Source organism: Acipenser ruthenus, chromosome 1, assembly GCF_902713425.1.
Source record: "Acipenser ruthenus chromosome 1, fAciRut3.2 maternal haplotype, whole genome shotgun sequence".
Classification (NCBI taxonomy): Eukaryota; Metazoa; Chordata; class Actinopteri; order Acipenseriformes; family Acipenseridae; genus Acipenser; species Acipenser ruthenus.
The window spans coordinates 54,100,182-54,119,115 of NC_081189.1; the positions used below are offsets into that span (position 1 = coordinate 54,100,182).

At 41.3% G+C, this 18,934-nt stretch overlaps 1 protein-coding gene and 1 long non-coding RNA gene across 2 annotated transcripts in view; one reads left to right on the forward strand and one right to left on the reverse strand.

Moving 5' to 3' along the window:
- The window catches only part of LOC117421151 (glutamate receptor ionotropic, delta-2-like), a 662,598-nt gene that overhangs the window by 570,150 nt on the left and 73,514 nt on the right, over nt 1-18,934 (reverse strand). The gene's annotated exons all lie outside the window — the stretch shown is intronic.
- LOC131737427 (uncharacterized) lies at nt 10,604-12,774 on the forward strand. Its single transcript, XR_009329025.1, has 3 exons — nt 10,604-10,840; nt 12,164-12,248; nt 12,708-12,774. It is a non-coding gene; the product is annotated as an uncharacterized LOC131737427 (long non-coding RNA).

Sequence of the window (18,934 nt, forward strand, 5' to 3'; positions counted from 1 at the left end):
TTTATAGAAATTAACATCACAAAGCAAAATACCAAGAATTATCCTATAGATTAAAGCTACTTCCCAGAGGGCTCTGTGCAATCAGTCTGTTCAACATTGCTAGAATCAAAATTTCTGCCCCTATGAGTCTCTTATTGGCATGCAGAGTAATAGCTAATAGCCCATTCCCTTCTTTATTTATAGTATCAGTGGAATTATACAGCGCGGGAGATTAGTTGCTGCGATTATTAAACAAGCCAACACAATGGCACAAATGGAAGTGGCATTTCAGTCTGTATGCTTCTGCAGGATAAAAACCCCTCTAAACCCCTGAGACAGGCCTCCATACAAAAGCATCCTTTGATAGATTTGCCCAGTTTGAAATGTAAGGAATTACAACATCCAGTTCCTTGACTTTATTTGGGTAATATTATGGTTTCTAGTGTCCTTGAAAAAACAGCTCTTAGTATGAAAATACAATGATTTTTCTAAATAAAACAAGGTCAGTTTTTACAAACTTATATTGTCATAAAAAAAAACGTGGAAGTGTATAGTTACGGTAAAAGTTTGAATATTAAGCAGCTCGGTAAATGTCAGAAATAAACATGATAGTGCTTTACTTCAGACATGTACAGGTAAATCTCAAGAATAACCAAGTGTGTTTACCAATAGGCTTATGGTAAATGTCCGAAAAGCAATATATTTCTTCATAATTTACCACCTTACTTGGTAAATGTTGAGAGTTACCGGTAAAACAGTAAATTTATCACATTCAGACTTTTACCATAACATATATATTCACAAAATGTGGATATGCACACTAATGTCAGTCTTGCAGGACAATTAAAAGGTTCCAAAAGATTGAAGCCATATATATATATGTACAGAGTGGGAGATTAGAATTAAAAAAAATGAATTAGATTAGAAATAAAAAAATGAATGAACCAATAGTACAAAACTTCACCAGTCAAGGACATGACATAAATGATGTAAAGTTTGTAGTATTAGAACAGCTAAAATTAGACAATGCGACATATAGAAGAATAAAAGAAAGTAAATGGATAAATAGACTGAACACGATTATGCCAGGGGGACTCAACAGAAAAGAATGAACTAATTAACTTCAATAAATATATAACATTTAAATAAATAAACAAAATTCATTCAAAAGATGTGCATGCTGATGCGCTGGGGAGGCAAAATCAAGACTGATCCTCAGAGCCAGCATTGCATGATATAATAAAAATATAAGTTTATATAAAGTAATGTTAATTAGAATTAATACAGATTCAAAGATAGAATAAAAAATGATGTCACAATATATAGAACACCATTACATCATGTAAGAATAAATCATGGATTTGAATGTAAACAATAACAAGTAGTTGTCATGCCGTCAAAAACCTATAAATACCTCCAATGTTTTGATTCAAACACAGGCTCCCTTGAGAAAGATATGTACAACATATCGAAACGTTGGGCTCGTGCACATCTGCACCAGTCTGCTTATGTCTGCGCAAGCATTTTTATCAAACCTGCAACCTATTCAGAATGTTTTGTAGTGTATAACTCACAATTTACAAATTTAAATCTCTTGCCTGCTTGGGTCAATAGGATGATTTCATCCAACGGATGTCACTTCTATATTAATACTCTGCATCGGCTTCAAGAGACTTTCTAAAAATCATTTTTTCACTCCTCTACCTAAAGCACCAGGCTTTGTTGGAGGTGGCAATCCCGAAAACCAAGTCGCAGGTGAGGTCTCACTAAACCGCTCAGTGACTGGCTCCCGATTACCACTCGCATCCAGTTCAAGACTCTTGTACTCGCCTACCAATGCCTTGACCAGACTGCACCCAGCTACCTCCAGACCCTCATCTCTCCCTACACCCCCACCCAACCTCTCCACTCAAAACTAGCTGTACCTCCGCTACACTCCCCTGCCTCCAGAGCCCGCTCCTTCTCCACCCTTGCCCCACAGTGGTGGAACAACCTTCCTACGGATGTCAGGACTGCCCAGTCCCTGACCACCTTCCGGTGCCTCCTCAAGACACACCTTTTCAGACAACACCTGTAAAACTCAACTCTTCCCTTCTGGACAATATAGCATTCTGCCTATAATGCACTTTAACTTGCACTTGTCTGCTCCCTATTTTACTGTATTTAATCCTGCACTTAACCCAATCTGTAGTATTTTGTATTTCACCTGCACTCGTATCTAACCCTGATGTAACTATCAACACTGTTATCATCTGCTCTTGAACTGCCCCGATATCAAATCGTACTGTGTTTTGTGTTTGCTTTTATTAGGGCTGAAGTCATTGTACTGTAATTCTTGATATGTATTTTTTCGTATACAATATTATTATTAATATTATTATTTATCTCTTAGCAGACGCCCTGGGTAAGGGCGTCTGCTAAGAGATAAATAATAATAATATTAATAATAATAAACCTCACTAAAAAGTGTGCACCAAATTCAATTAAATAGACAGGAGAATGTCAGGGGGCGTTTGATACCAGTAAGCAGAGACTCTGCCAAGCCCCTACCCTTACCACACCAGATTTTGATAAAGAATTCATCCTCCACACTGACGCTTCGGATGTTGGTCTGGGGGCAGTCTTGTCCCAGCAGGTCGACAGAGTAGAACACCCCATCCTCTATATAAGTAAAAAAATGCTCCCCCAGGAGCGTAACTACTCCGTCATAGAGAAGGAATGTCTGACCATTAACCCTTTGCGGTCCATTGTCGGACTGGGTCCGACATTGCAATTATTCCTCACAGGTCCTTTGTCGGACTGGGTCCGACATCATTATAGCAACGCAATAAACGGGTGTTTAGTCGTTTTTTCTCCGGAAAAAGCCGAGAAAACCATTCAATTGCCGAGTGGGAGCGTCAGGAGCCGAGACAAGTCCAAAAAAACAAAAACAAAAAAAAAAGGCGTATCTCATGAATAGTCATACATGGTATCAGGTATCATATAACGGGGCGTTCATAGTAAACAAACTGGCTGAGTGCGTCAGCGCACAGAGACTATCATGGACATTTGCAGAGCTTTTTTCAGATGTTATAGTAATAAAATAATGACTTGGATCGCATTATTGAGGAGTTTGGTGATAAAACGAGTGATCCGGAGATGATCGATCGGTATGTACGACTATTATTATTATCATTTATTTCTTACATAGGTGAACGCTATAGCAAACGAAAGGGTGGGGCGGGGCTGGAGATGCCTAGTGAGTGCTTTGTTGATATGCAGGTCCATTTAAACCCGTTTGACTGTGAAAAAAAATACTTTTAAACAGCGCGTATAAAATTAACTGCGCGTGTGAAAATTAATTAGACCTGGAGTTAATAAATGGACTGCAAAGGGTTAAATGGGCCACTCACACCTTACGCTATTACCTATTGGGACATTCATTCAATCTTGTCACGGACCATGCCCTACTCAAGTGGTTAAGCACGAAGAAGAACAGCAACTATAACACCGATAACTCGGTGGTATCTGGCGCTGCAACCCTTCATGTATTTTATGACACACCGTGCAGGGAAAGATCACCAAAATGCTGAGAGAATGGGGAATGTAGATTGAGCTGAGTGTTCATTCGGCTCCACTCTGAGCGATGGGATATGTGACAGACAGCGAATGAATCCTAGTCAACAATCCCCCTCCTGACCTGTGTTCCCCGGATTGGATGGTTTGGCAGTCCATTCCAGGGTCAGTTGGAAGTTGGCCATCCAGAAAGGGGGCGGAGTCACAATCCCAGAAGTCATGCGGTATGCAACGTGTCAGTCATGGATTGGAGGATAAGTGACTGCACTCGCTACCGAAGGGGGCGTGACTAAAGGTATATCATGGGATGTGGCAAAGCAATCTGTTCCTTGGTTATGGTTACAAAAGGACCCGTAAAGGATTACTGTGTTATATAAAGAAACCGTGAGTTTTTGTGTTTTGTTTTGTCTCTCTATTAAATGTCACGGTTATCATTTATAGAAGGCTAAACTCTGGGAGCTGTAGCTAAACAGCCAGCAAACAAACCCGGACTACACTTCACCATTGTGCACATTTTAATGTAAATCACCACTTTCACTAAGAGCACCTACTCTGGACTTGTGACTGTGTTGTTTCTTGTATTATTATTTTGGGACTGAACCCCATGTAAACTGAGCGATACACATTGGTATGTAGAGCCAGTTATTATTATTTAAGAGTTGCGAGCACGCAACCCAGTCAAATAAAAGAGCTGTTTTTCACTGTGAACTGTCTTGTGTCTGGTATTACTGAGCACTTCATCACCTCTACACCTGCGCACTGCAAACCACTTTGCCACAGTCTCAAAGCCACTGAATTACGGTAACCTTAATGCAATTGAATTGGACAGAAACAATGGTTGGCAGTTGTATTATAAAAGAAAAATACCACAACAATGCAGGAAATAAAGTTTTCTGTTTCAGTTAACAAAATAAAAACCATTTTTGGGTCCAAAATGTGGGCGGGCAAAACAAATTTGCAACTACTAAAACATTGCTTTTTTGGTGATCCCTAAATTTTTCAGTTGTCTTTTTCCATTTCACTGTGAAAGGTCATTACTAATTAGCAGTGTGGAGTAGTGGTTAGGGCTCTGGACTCTTGACTGGAGGGTCGTGGGTTCAATCCCAGGTGGGGGACACTGCTGCTGTACCCTTGAGCAAGGTACTTTACCTAGATTGCTTCAGTACAAATCCAACTGTATAAATGGGTAATTGTATGTTAAAATAATGTGTAAAAAAAAATAAAAAAATAAAAAAATGTAATTGTATGTAAAAATAATATGATATCTTGTACCAATTGTAAGTCGCCCTGGATAACGGCATCTGCTAAGAAATAAATAATAATAATAATAATAATAATAATAATAATAATAATAATAGGTAACCCCCGAATCCTAGAATAAAGCATCAGTAAAGAGATCATGAGGAGCCTGAATCAGGTCTTCACAGAATAAGGACAAATTAAAGTAGCCCACATCTTAATATCCTTTCTTGCTTCGGCTGGTATATTGATGTGGGAGCCGAGATGTAAGGCTGCGGTTGATAGATGCAGAAGACGAGATATGAAAGTCCTGCCCTGTGGAATGATGCGCGTAACGTAGTTAAAATGCCAGAGATGGGATAGGAGGTTGCACTTCGTGATGGAAGATGAAACATGAAAGATGTTGATTAGGAGGCGAATGCGATCTAGTTTGGATGAAGGAATACAAGGTTCGAATTTCAGTGTGTCCAGAGTAATGTCGAGGAATTTGATGGAGTTGACTGGACCTATGGTTTTATCCTCGGAAAGCGGGACACCGTTTGATGAAAATAAGGATTTTAGATTGGAAATTGCTTGAGCTGGAGGGTCTGAGGGAAGAGATATTAGCAGGAAGTCGTTGAGAAGATGCAGAATAAATGGAACACGACAAGAGTTAAGCAGCAGCCAGCAGAGAGCCTCGGAGAGAGAGTGGAAAATCTTTGGGCTATTGTGGCAGCAGAAGGTGAGTTTTGTTGCGAAGTAAAAGTTGCGTTACCAGCAGATCCCGAACAGGTGACGGGGAGATGGGCATCTGAGATATTGGCTTTGGCTAACTTAATTATTATTATTATTATTATTTATTTCTTAGCAGACGCCCTTATCCAGGGCGACTTACAATCGTAATCGTACAATGCATTTAATGGCATCAGATATTGTAATATAGTGGAGAGAAAACTGATGGTGAGATATGAGTGAATTAATACTGCTTGTTGACTTGCCAGGTGCAGAAAGATCAATAATCTCTTCTTGCCTGAAACCTTCCGAGTAGCAATGCCGATAGGATTGATTCTATAGTTAGTAAAAGGGGGGACAGAAAAATGAAGCATCACTGTATCAAGGAGTATTAACACAGTAAAATTATAGTACTTATAAAAATGTATACTGTTCATAATCAATTTGGAGAGCAAAGCCATTCATTCAGCTGCAAACCTCTATCATCTGACATGTCTTCAATAAGTATGTGCTTTGCACAGTATGATTCGACAGCAGGGGATTTTAATGATGTTTCTGATGACTTCCTAATAATTAGAAACATACTATTTGTGATTAAGTTCATTGCATAAGTGGAGTGGGGGACTGTTGAACAAATTCATTATAAAAAGAAAAATCTAATGATCATTTTGTGTTTTTTTTTGTTTTTTTTAAATAGTATTAAAAAGGAATACTGTCCTTTACATTGCTGTACAAATATATTTGTATGTGTTAACTACCCTGTTCAGGGACTCACTTTGGGACTTTGCAACCCGCAGTTTGGGAACTACTGAGCTACATCACTTCTTTGGGAGAGCGGTATTACTGTTTCTTCATGTGACTGTCACTGTCAGTAGTGATTATAGTGTGTCTTGTAAAATACAAATCTAAAGTATACGTTTAGCCATTTTTTATTTACTATACATTAAGGCTTACATCTTGATTATCAAACAAAAACTAATTAAAAAATATAATATTAATAATACAATGAGTAATTAAATTGATACTGCAGCTTTGTATGTGGTAATCACACCTAGGTAGGCCAGATAATTTTGTAGGTCTAAATGTTTTGGTTTTTTTTATCCTTTTTTTTATTCAAAGGCAAAGCCAAAGCCACCCTAAGCGTATTGTATTCCTCTTACAGTTTCAAAAATAGCACTAAAACCAGACATGAGTTATTGAACCTACAGGTTTAGGTCCACCCTTTCAGGCCCCACTGCTCATATCCATGTAGTTTAGCTTATCTACACTGGTTTGTCTTGTAACTTAATGGCAGTCAGCTATAATTATGTTGATAAGAGCAACCTTTCTGCGTTAGAGAATTTGGCATCAATTCAGTATCATCAATTCAGTATCACATCAAACAATATTGCAAGGCAATTCCAATAAAATAAAATAGTTAAATTCTGCTGATATATATATATATATATATATATATATATATTGTAAAAGACTTGCACCACTCGGGTTCGTTGCCCCTTTAAGAATGCGACCCAGACACGAGAAATGGATTTTTTTCAGCGCTCACGCGCTATTTTTTTAATAAACACAACAGTAAAACAAAACACAAAACAAACACCTAGCTCTTCTGAGCATTAACTACACACGCAGGAACCTAACTATCACAGGACGGCTAAGCCGTTTCCCTGTTCCACCAAAACTTAACCACACAGGTTTGCACTGTACCTTTTCCTCGGGACTGCCAGGAAGCAGAGCACTCCTTTCTGCATCCTTCCATTCAGCAGCCCCGAGCAGACTGCTTGCTCTCTTTTTAAACCCCCGCACCTGGGCTTAATTTCCAATAACGCCCAGGTGCGGATGATAATTAACAATAAAACAATTAAACAAATTAAATGAAACAATAAAGCAAACAACCAAACAAAGGTACATTCTCTCGCAGGGAGGTTTTAACCCCCTCCCTGCTGTTTCTCATAACCCGCTATTTTACACATCCCCCCCCTTGTCTTTACAAGACACAGGCCACGAGACGGCCACCTCCTCCCCTAAAACATAACCACCCACCCTCAAGTCCATAAATGTCCTTTCTTGCCCTCTTCCACGGGCAGGCTTGAGGGTGGATCGGTCCACATCCCGGCTCAGCCAGGTAAGGACCGCGCACCGACGACAAGGGAACCCAACGGATCGACAGGGGCGACCGGAGCGTAGACCGTGGCACTGGAGGATGCAGCAGTGGGCAGAGATCTTCCCCTGGGAACCGGCGCAGTGATGTCCGATCACCCAGGGGAAGCGAAGCAGCGAACAGGGGGAGCGACAGCGACGTCTGGCAGCAGCCCAGCGACGTCTGGGTGCTCGGGAAGAGCGGAGCAGGGAACCAGGGGAAAAGCTGTGGCCAGTGCTGCACACTCCTGGGCTCAAGGTCCAGCGCAGGAAGGTCCGGGAAGACCGGCCGGGTGTCCTGGAGCAAGGGGTGAGGGACTGGACGCAGCGGTGCCGGACTGGACCGTAGGGGCGGTGGTCGGGGCTGTGGTGGAGGTATACTTTTCACCTCCCCCCTGGGCTCCGGAAGCGACGGCTCCTCCCCTCTGGGCTCCGGAAGCGGCGGCTCCTCCCCTCTGGGCTCCGGAAGCGGCGGCTCCTCCCCTCTGGGCTCCGGAAGCGGCGGCTCCTCCCCTCTGGGCTCCGGCAGCGGCGGCTCCTCCCCTCTGGGCTCCGGAAGCGGCGGCTCCTCCCCTCTGGGCTCCGGAAGCGGCGGCTCCTCCCCTCTGGGCTCCGGAAGCGGCGGCTCCTCCCCTCTGGGCTCTGGCAGCGGCGGCTCCTCCTCTCTGGGTTCTGGCAGCGGCGGCTCCTCCCCCTCTGGCTCGGGAGGCTGCGGAGCTCCGCTAGCCTGCTCCCATTCTTGGAGCAGCAGCTCCAATTCTGTTGGCTCCCTTCTCTTCACTGGGGCCAACCCCATCTCTCTCTCCCATCTCTCCAGCTGCTCTCTCTGAGCAACAGCATTTCTATTGATCTGCTCGATCAAGTCCCATAAATCCATATTTCTCTGGGTCGTAGGGGCGCCCACACTCTCTGCCACCAAATGTAAAAGACTTGCACCACTCGGGTTCGTTGCCCCTTTAAGAATGCGACCCAGACACGAGAAATGGATTTTTTTCAGCGCTCACGCGCTATTTTTTTAATAAACACAACAGTAAAACAAAACACAAAACAAACACCTAGCTCTTCTGAGCATTAACTACACACGCAGGAACCTAACTATCACAGGACGGCTAAGCCGTTTCCCTGTTCCACCAAAACTTAACCACACAGGTTTGCACTGTACCTTTTCCTCGGGACTGCCAGGAAGCAGAGCACTCCTTTCTGCATCCTTCCATTCAGCAGCCCCGAGCAGACTGCTTGCTCTCTTTTTAAACCCCCGCACCTGGGCTTAATTTCCAATAACGCCCAGGTGCGGATGATAATTAACAATAAAACAATTAAACAAATTAAATGAAACAATAAAGCAAACAACCAAACAAAGGTACATTCTCTCGCAGGGAGGTTTTAACCCCCTCCCTGCTGTTTCTCATAACCCGCTATTTTACAATATATATATATACACACACACACATACAGTCACCACCTCTTAGAACGGACGCATTTGTGTTAACGTGATTCACCCGCAGTAAGCGATGGACGGTATAAACACTCACACAATAACCTGACATTCAAAATGTCCCCCAATCACCAGTACAGTAATTAAAACAAACAAGCGTGTATGCAGTTAAAAAATCTTTATTAAGACACTCATTACACTAATAAAAAAGATGTATTTAAACCTATGAATGTAATGAAAAGTACAGTATCAGTCGGATATGTAAAAAGGTGGATAAATGAATCCTGTTTGAAATACCATTATACACAGCTGTAACAATGACTGTACTATATTATTATTGTTCTGAGATTCATCTTTTATTAGGGAGCTCCCCTAAATCCCCTGTTTAGTGTGTGGATGCCTGCATTCGCTGTTAAGTGACAGACAGGAGATCGAGACGGAGGTTGAAGTTGATAGCTGCGAGGTTTCCAGGATATAATGAGACAGATAACAGATGTGGTTCAAAGCAGAAGGAAACCGCTGTCTTTATTATTTTTTTTAGCTTTTAGTGAACAATGGCTCTCATTCCTCTCCTCTCACTCACAAACTCAACCTCTCTTAACTCTCTCTCTCTGTCCCGCCGCAAGATCCCGCTTCTCTCTTTCAAACTGTCATCTCAAGTCCCTCCCCCTTCCTCACTCATTTAGTGATGTGTGAACCGGTTCCTGCTTTGGAACTGACGAACTGAATACAAATATCAAGGATCCGGTACTATTATGTTTTTAATAAAACTGACAATTAAAGCCATTAAAATGATCAAAGACTTTTAATTTCTGTGAAAAATCTAATAACTATAATTGAGGCTTCACACAGTAAAAAAAAAAAAAAAAAAGAAAAGAAAAAACACGCACTTAACTAGATATATTTGTGTTTTGTTGTCCTTGTTTTGGACTACTGATCGTGGCTGTGATGAGTTTAGTTTGACTTATTTTTAGCTCTGTGATTGTTGTGGTCTTTCTAATTGGTTTATGCTGACGTAGTACTGTAATACTATAGTACTTGTTTATATGCAATGGCGCTGGGTTTGTAAAATGTTTGGTGGTGCCCAAGCATGAGGGGGCAGATTCCCTTATACGGGGTTAGGAGAAAATTATTAGAATAATGTCTTTTAAAAGCATTGTTTTTAAACAACAAAATGTACATTTTTCGGTAAACCCAATATCTATTAGATAAAACATTGACCTTGTTATGTACAATTATCGTTGCTGTGTACATACAATATCTAATTTCTGTGTGTATATATTGCTTGTATATACTCTGGTGTATATAAAATGGTGTAGAGCAGGGGCGTAGCCACGGCCCACCCAGATAGCACACAGGCCCACCCAAATCTGCGCCTATGTGAATGCCAATTCAAGTTTAGGTCAAATAGGCTATCTTTTTAAATGCCACAGGCTTTAGCCAATCAAAGCAAAGTAGTTGTGATGCAATATTTGGGTGGGATCTTACACAACGAATCATGTGCAAGCTTCGTTTGATTGACAACTTGCGAGGCATTTGGCGCGGATCTGTTAAGTCCCAGACGTTTCCATATTACAACTTTATTTAAAATGTGCAGTTTTTTAAGCAAGTTAGTAGTAGTGTGGCGGTCAACATGGCAAAACAAATATGCACACACTTAAGAGTTTAGTTTATAAACAAGTCTCTCCTGTCGAGAGATGTACGATTTTCTGGAGTATAATTGCAAGCCCCGATGCTTTCTCCTGTAAGGTGGTGCAGAGACAAAAGGATACTAACTAGGCAATTGTAAGTAATTGACTGACATTCACTGTATTTAATAATTGCGTAAAATGTAATATTACTGTGTTTTCGATGGTTTGTGACGCTGCCTGTTTGACTTTTTAAAGTGCATTCACTGTGAATATATGTAAGCGCATTTATTTTTTGTCTACTTCAAACATTTTAAATGGATTTACATGTGAGATATTTAGAGTTTTAACTGATTAAAATCAGAGGTCACATTTACACATAATTCTGAGTTATATACACAGTACATTTTTATAAAACACACAAAAAAAACCCAGCAGTGCGTTTCTAAAACGCAGATGTAGACCACAGATCCCGTTTTAATCTATATCCAATGATATTGTTTATATTTCCAATTAATTTTATGGAAGTCAACATGTACAAATTGTTGCAGTGCTCCCTGCACCTTAACAAACAAACAAACAAACATAGCATTGCACAATTCCCTGGAGTTGAGTACTGGAGATCACGTTTACAAACACATTACTGTATGCGGTTAAACAGAGATCATGAGTAAATAAATATTTTAAAAAAATCATCTAGATTTGATTTTGTTGGATCAAAATTTAGAAAATCCAATCCCGTTGATGCAAATAATAGTGCCACACATAAAGAAACTCTGGTTCTTGGTGAAAATGAAATCAACAGTACAGAAGCAAATAAGAAAGCAACTGTGCAACGCGCTGACTTAACTAAAACTAAAAACTAAGAAGGTTCTAGTGAAAATGTCATTGTCATGTATTGCAAAACATGCAAGTCATTTGGGAAAAAAACTTGGCTGTAAAACTTATCAGAATAGTGAATTAAAACGACACGCAGAGCACCGGGAAGTTGTCACATTGGCACCTGTACAGAAGCGTACGTAAAAGTCTGTTGCAGACCCCACCCCCCTTTTGCTCACGCATTGACATACTGACATGTTTTTCTACATAGTTTGGGAACCGGAATCAGAATTGAAATACTCGTTTCCAATGACAGATACCCGGTTCGGACCCGAATCCAAAAATCTCATCAAATGCACATTACTACACTCATTGGTCCAACACTCCCTTTCTCTGACTGCTCATGTCAGACCTGCCCCCCTCAGTGATGCACTCACACACAGGCAGTCTTTCAGCTCTAGTCTCATAAGCACCAAAACACACAGAGAACACTTAACAGATCTGAGTTCCCAGTCCATAATCAGGTCCATTCCCGCATTGTCCCCAGCTTTCTGAAGCAACGTTGCATTTTGCTGACTGACAGAGCATGCTTTAGTAAGCGCACAGCTTCTAACAGAGACATTGTATTTACACTGAATTTTCATCGCTTTTCTCTTTCCAGCCATGCTTGCTTGCTGTTGCAGTCGGTGCTGTTTTTTCAAACTGTAAATAAACCCGACACTGCGTACAGGGATTAAATAGCCAAGGTACAGTACAGGAGTAATCGCTCAATAGCTGATTGATCGATCTGTTAAGCTTTTTTACTACAGTAAAGTGCTACCTTTTTATGTAAATCTATGTGAATCGCACATAACGAGATCCAAACAGCTGAGTTTGCCTGAAATATACACAGTGCTTAACACAGTATAAACTATGCCTTTGTTATTGAAATCAGTGGACAAGGCAAACGCTATGTGTCTGATATAAATGGTGCCCAAAATAACCCTGTACACTGCAAGTGGTGGCGACTGTATGTGTGTGTGTGTGTGTGTGTGTGTGTGTGTGTGTGTGTATGTGTGTGTATATATATATATATATATATATATATATATATATATATATATATATATATATATACTGTATATAGATATATATATATATATATATATAGAGAGAGAGAGAGAGAGAGAGAGAGAGAGATATTATATATGGTTTTTCTTTGATAGAATGATATACCTGGGGATCTCTGGCACTGCTCTGGCCTGGTTCTCCTCCTACCTCACCAACCGCACTTACCAGGTAACCTGGCGTGGAGCAACCTCCACACCTCACCCGCTCTTAACTGGAGTCCCCCAAGGGTCAGTCTTGGGTCCTCTCCTGTTCTCTCTCTACACCCGCTCCCTGGGCCCCCTCATCGCATCCTATGGTTTCTCATACCATTTCTATGCTGATGATGCTCAGATTTTCCTCTCCTTCCCCACCTCTGACTCCACCATCTCCTCCCGTATCTCTACCTGTCTGTCTGCTATTTCCTCCTGGATGCACTCGCATCACCTCAAACTCAACCTCTCTAAATCTGACCTCCTTTTCTTTCCCTCCTCCTCCCCCTCCTCTGATCTCTCTATCTCTGTTCCTCTGGAATCTACCACACTCTCTCCCTCTTCCTCAGCTAAGAACCTTGGAGTCACCCTGGACCCCTGCCTCTCTTATTCCCAGCACATCTCCACTCTGGCACGCACTTGCCGATTCTTCCTGAGCAACATCCGAAGAATCCGACCCTTCCTCACCAACTATGCTACCCAGCTCCTGGTCCAGGCCCTGGTACTCTCCCGCCTAGACTACTGCAACTCCCTCCTGGCTGGCCTCCCTGCGTCTGCCACCCGTCCGCTCCAGCTCATCCAGAACTCTGCTGCCCGCCTGGTGTTCTCTCTGCCTCGCTTCGCCCACACTACTCCACTACTCCGCTCGCTCCACTGGCTCCCGATCACCGCTCGCATCCAGTTCAAGACTCTTGTACTAGCCTACAGATGCCTTGACCAGACTGCACCCAGCTACCTCCAGACCCTCAGCTCTCCCTACACCCCCACTCGACCTCTCCGCTCCGCCTGCACTAGAAGACTAGCTCTACCTCCGCTACGCTCCCCTGCCTCCAGAGCCCGCTCCTTCTCCACCCTTGCTCCGCAGTGTTGGAATGACCTTCCTACAGATGTCAGGACTGCCCAGTCCCTGACCACATTCCGGCGCCTCCTTAAGACTCACCTCTTCAAAGAGCACCTTTAGAACTCCTCTGTTTGTATCCTGGGACACTATCACCCTTCATGTAACTGTGCTTTATTTTGCTCTTATCTGCCCCTATTTTACTGCATTTAATCCTGTACTTCAGAATACTGTAATCTGCCAAGTGTTTAACCTGCAGTACTTTGTATTTAATCATATCCTGATGTAACTATCACTATTTAATCATACCCTGATGTAACTATCACTATTATCTGCTGTATTATTGAATTGTGGTTTGTCATACTTATACTTTGCTTGAACAAAAGTTATTGTATTTCTTGCTCTTATTGTATTACCTGTATTGTAACACTTGAAATGTATTTGCTTACGATTGTAAGTCGCCCTGGATAAGGGTGTCTGCTAAGAAATAAATAATAATAATAATAATAATATAACAGCAGTATTTTTAACTGCACTGGACCAATTCTATATATAGTGATAAAAGTTATATAATAAATAAAAAAATGTATATAATAAATAAAATGCACAATAAAAGTGGATCGAACTTGCATGAAAAAACACAGGCCAAGGTCTCATGGTCAAGGATGAGTGATTAAAAAGAAAACAAAAACATTTTCGTCAATGTCCATCATTTATATACCTTAAGTAAATGTGTTATAATAGTGATAAGTTTCTTTTGATGCTCGGTATATATGCACATTAAAGTTATGAGTGCAAAAATATGTATGTTCAATGAAAGTGTCATTCATATCAACTACATTTCTTTCACATTAAAAATGTGCTTGTTACACAAAAACAAAATACATAAAATGTTTTGTTAAGTTTGCAATATAAACCTTGTGGGAATCGATCCCAAGACATGATTCCAATGCAGACGCCCTAGCTTTCACGCCACAAAGTTCATCCTTCCATTTTACAACATTTGCTGGTAGTATAGCAGTAAAGTTACAGTTTTTAACAAGTAATGAAACAAACAAGATTTTGTAAATAATGATTATGTATGATCCCGACTGTATTGAAAGCTTTCATCTGATTTTGCAAACTATCATAATAAGTTTGATCCGTTCATTTAGTATATTGTAACGTTTTCATTAGGAAGTAGTACTCAGGGTGACGGTGTTGAATTCTCAAAATGTTTTTTATTTGAAACTACAGAGAATTCCTGTTAGGGGCCGGAATTCACAGCACCAAAATAATAACCATATGTTTATGCATATTCTCTCCGATCACAGCTCATACGCTCACTCAGTTGCACCCTCAGCTTCTCATTCAAGTTCAGCGCTGGACTGTCTCCATTCCCCAGACTCATGCACCCCCTTATATAACCTCCCGTCATTTCCCGCCGCTGTCTGGCTCATCAACCAGTCACATCCATGCTCTGGAACCCCAAAAAAACAGCAACACACATTCTCCCCACTCATTCACTCACTCCCCCTTCCCATGCTAAGTAATGGCAAGACCCATTCCACTTACAATACATGTAACATAAAAGACAGACGAGACAAACTGAACAGACAACAAGTCCTGCAACAAAGCAATTGTCTGGGTCGTTACAATATATGTTTTAATTTGAAAGTAAAAATATATGAAAGCATGACGACCTTTATGTACAAAAATCTTCACTAATATCACCATGTAACAAATTTTTTTTTTTTTTTGGTTCCTTGGTAGTAAGTGTTATTTCCTAATTGCTTATGCCTCAAAAGTATAGAAAATGGCTATTATTCCCCACAAACTTTGCTTTTGTGACCAGGACAGTGATATTTTGAAATGTACCTATTTTCCAGAACATTCCAGATAGATTCAGTGCTGAGTAAACTTGGAGTAACTTCTAGAACGTTCTAGAACTTTCCAGTAATATAAATAGTAGTATAAATACAGGGGCCTTAAGCCCACCAGTTCAGTTTAGTTCCAGCTGCCTAAGTGGATACATATCTGCATTTTTCTGAGATGGCATCAAGAGGCTGCAAGCATCCGGCAGATGCATTTTGCAATGTCTGCGGCCAATTTATCAAGACAAGAGCGAAAAAGTACTCCGTGGAAGCATCTGCTAAGATGTGTGAGGCCTACAAGGCATATTTCGGCATGCCTGTCGGGGATCAAGACAAACCCTGGGCATCTCATTTCACCTGCGAGCACTGCAAAAAAACTCTGGAAGGTAAGATGGACAATTGTTGCTCGGAATTTTATGTTATAAAATTTGTTAAAATTTTTAAAATTGTAAAAGTTTTTAATTTTAAAATGTTTTACAATTTTCAATGTTATTGAAAAAATATATCATATATGAAAAATGTTGCGAGAATCTCTTACACATTAGTCATGGGTGAAATAAATGTATTTTTGTAGGATGGTACAGAGGGGAAAAGAGAGCCATGAAGTTCGCTATCCCAAGAATTTGGCGGGAACCCACTGACCTCTCCAGCAACTGCTACTTCTGCATGGTGGACCCTTCCAAACGTCGGACTGGCTAGAATGCACCTGCTATCACGTATCCGGACCTTCCTTCATCCATCGCCCTGGTGCCACACTGCCATGAGCTCCCCGTACCCACTCCTCCGGAGAGAGAGCAGCTGTCTTTAGAAGATAGCAGCAAGTCAGAGAGCGAGGAAGGCGTTGTAGATCCAGATGACAATTTCAGAGGTGGAGCTGAGGAGAGAAACCCATACTACCCCAACCAAAAGACCTCAACTACTTGATTAGAGATCTTGGTCTCACCAAGTCCAATGCCGAGCTTTTGACGTCTAGGCTCAAGCAGTGGAACTTGTTGGATGAAAGTGTGCAAGTCGCAGATCAGAGGAAGCGTCACCAACCTTTTTCCAGCTTCTTCACCTGTCAAGATGGGCTCTGCTTCTGCCTGCAACCAGAATGAGTGGCGCCTCTTCATTTACAGCTCATCCAGGAGCCTACGGCAGCAGTGTGGAGTAGTGGTTAGGGCTCTGGACTCTTGACCGGAGGGTTGTGGGTTCAATCCCCAGTGGGGGACACTGCTGTTGTACCCTTGAGCAAGGTACTTTACCTAGATTGCTCCAGTAAAAACCCAACTGTATAAATGGGTAATTGTATGTAAAATAATGTGATATCTGTATAATGTGAAATAATGTATAATGTGATATCTTGTAACAATTGTAAGTCGCCCTGGATAAGGGCGTCTGCTAATAAATAAATAATAATAATAATAATAATAATAATTAAAAAAAAAAAAAAAAAAGCTGTGCTGCTCCATAATGGTAACAAGTACCCGTCTTTTCCCCTGGCTCACTCGGTGCACCTCAAAGAGGATTACAACAGCATCAAGACCTTGCTGGACGCCTTGAAGTATGATGAGTACGGCTGGGAGGTCATAGGAGACTTCAAAATGGTGGCATTCCTGATGGGTCTCCAAGGCGGTTTTACCAAGTTTCCCTGCTATCTTTGCCTTTGGGACAGCAGGGACACCAAGGCGCACTACCACAGGCGGGACTGGCCACAGCGGACCGAGTTCTCTGTGGGGAGGAACAACGTCAAGTGGGAGCCACTGGTGGACCCCCGGAAGGTGCTGATGCCACCACTGCACATCAAATTGGGCCTTATGAAACAATTTGTCAGAGCTCTAGATAAGGAGTCGGCAGCCTTCAAGTACCTTCAAGACTTCTTCCCTAAGCTGTCTGAGGCAAAGGTCAAAGCCGGTGTCTTCATCGGACCACAGATAAAGAAGATCCTGGAGTGCAATGAATTCCCCAAGAAGCTCACTAGTAAGGAGAAAGCGGCTTGGAACAGCTTTGTCGCAGTGGTTCGGGGCTTCCTGGGCAATCACAAGGCCGAAAACTATGTGGAGCTGGTTGAGACTCTGGTGAAGAACTACGGTACAATGGGCTGTAGGATGTCCCTCAAAGTCCATATCCTTGATGCTCATCTTGATAAATTCAAGGAGAACATGGGAGCGCACTCGGAGGAGCAAGGCGAGCGCTTCCACCAGGATATACTGGACTTTGAACGCCGCTACCAAGGACAGTATAACGAGAACATGATGGCAGGCTACTTGGGGGCTGATTCATGAAAGTGATTTACAGTATAATCGTAAATCTCGAAAAACTACTCACTTCTAAATCTTTTGTAGTCATTTTTGTATTACTTTAGTATAAATACATGTTAATTTGGATTCATATGTTGTTTTTTTCTGACTTTATGTGAACGAAAAGACACAAATTCGCCAGTTTTCTCATTGGAAATAGGTAAATTTCAAAATATCACTGTCCTGGTCACAAAAGCAAAGTTTGTGGGGAATAATAGCCATTTTCTATACTTTTGAGGCATAAGCAATTAGGAAATAACACTTACTACCCAGGAACAAAAATTGTGTTACATAGTGTATTCAATTGAAAAAGAACTGTTGAGTATTTATTTTGTTTCATACAGTATTAAATGGCAGTGTTTATATCTGATAATGAAAAATAAATAAACATCAAGATAGATAAAGAAAGAAAAATGTCTATATTCATTTATTTCAATATTTATTAACCCTTTGTGGTCCATTTATTCAGCGCGTCTCAGGCGCGTCGGGTCCGATTTATTTTCCCACTCGTAGTTTATTGTAGACGCGCTGTTTAAAAGTATTTTTGTTGTTTATGGCCGTGTTATCTCTGTAGTGCCGGGGCTATGTGTATTGCTCAGATCCGACCCTTTTTTTTCAGCTTCTCTCAGCTCCTATCGGTCTCACTCGGCCACTAAATGGTTTTCTCTGCTTTTTCTGGAGAAAAAACAACTAGAGACCTGTGTTTTACGTCTTTTTGATGATGGGGCCAGAAAGGGAAAATTGTAATGTCGGACCTGGTCCGACATAGGATCGCAAAGGGTTAATGTATTTATTTATTTATGTTTTACTTTTACCAAATATATAGGCTATCCTTCAGCATAGCTAATTCTCAGAAATGAATGTTCCTTTTTGTCCAGTGGGGACCACAAATAGCATTACTCTCATCAAACAGTATCGAGAAGAACCGTACTTCCTTGCGCCAATAGGGACCACAATGAGCGTTACACTGACAAGAAACTAACATTTTTCACAGATCGAGAGCAGAATCTCAGAATGATGATGATGATGACTTGAAAAATCCCCAAAGTCCCGAGAATTCTCAGCTGGCTGACTTCATCTTTGAAAATACTGCTTGTTTTCTCAACTAATAATGTAACACTGACAGTTATGTAACACAACACGCTTGCAAACTGAAGGTTATAG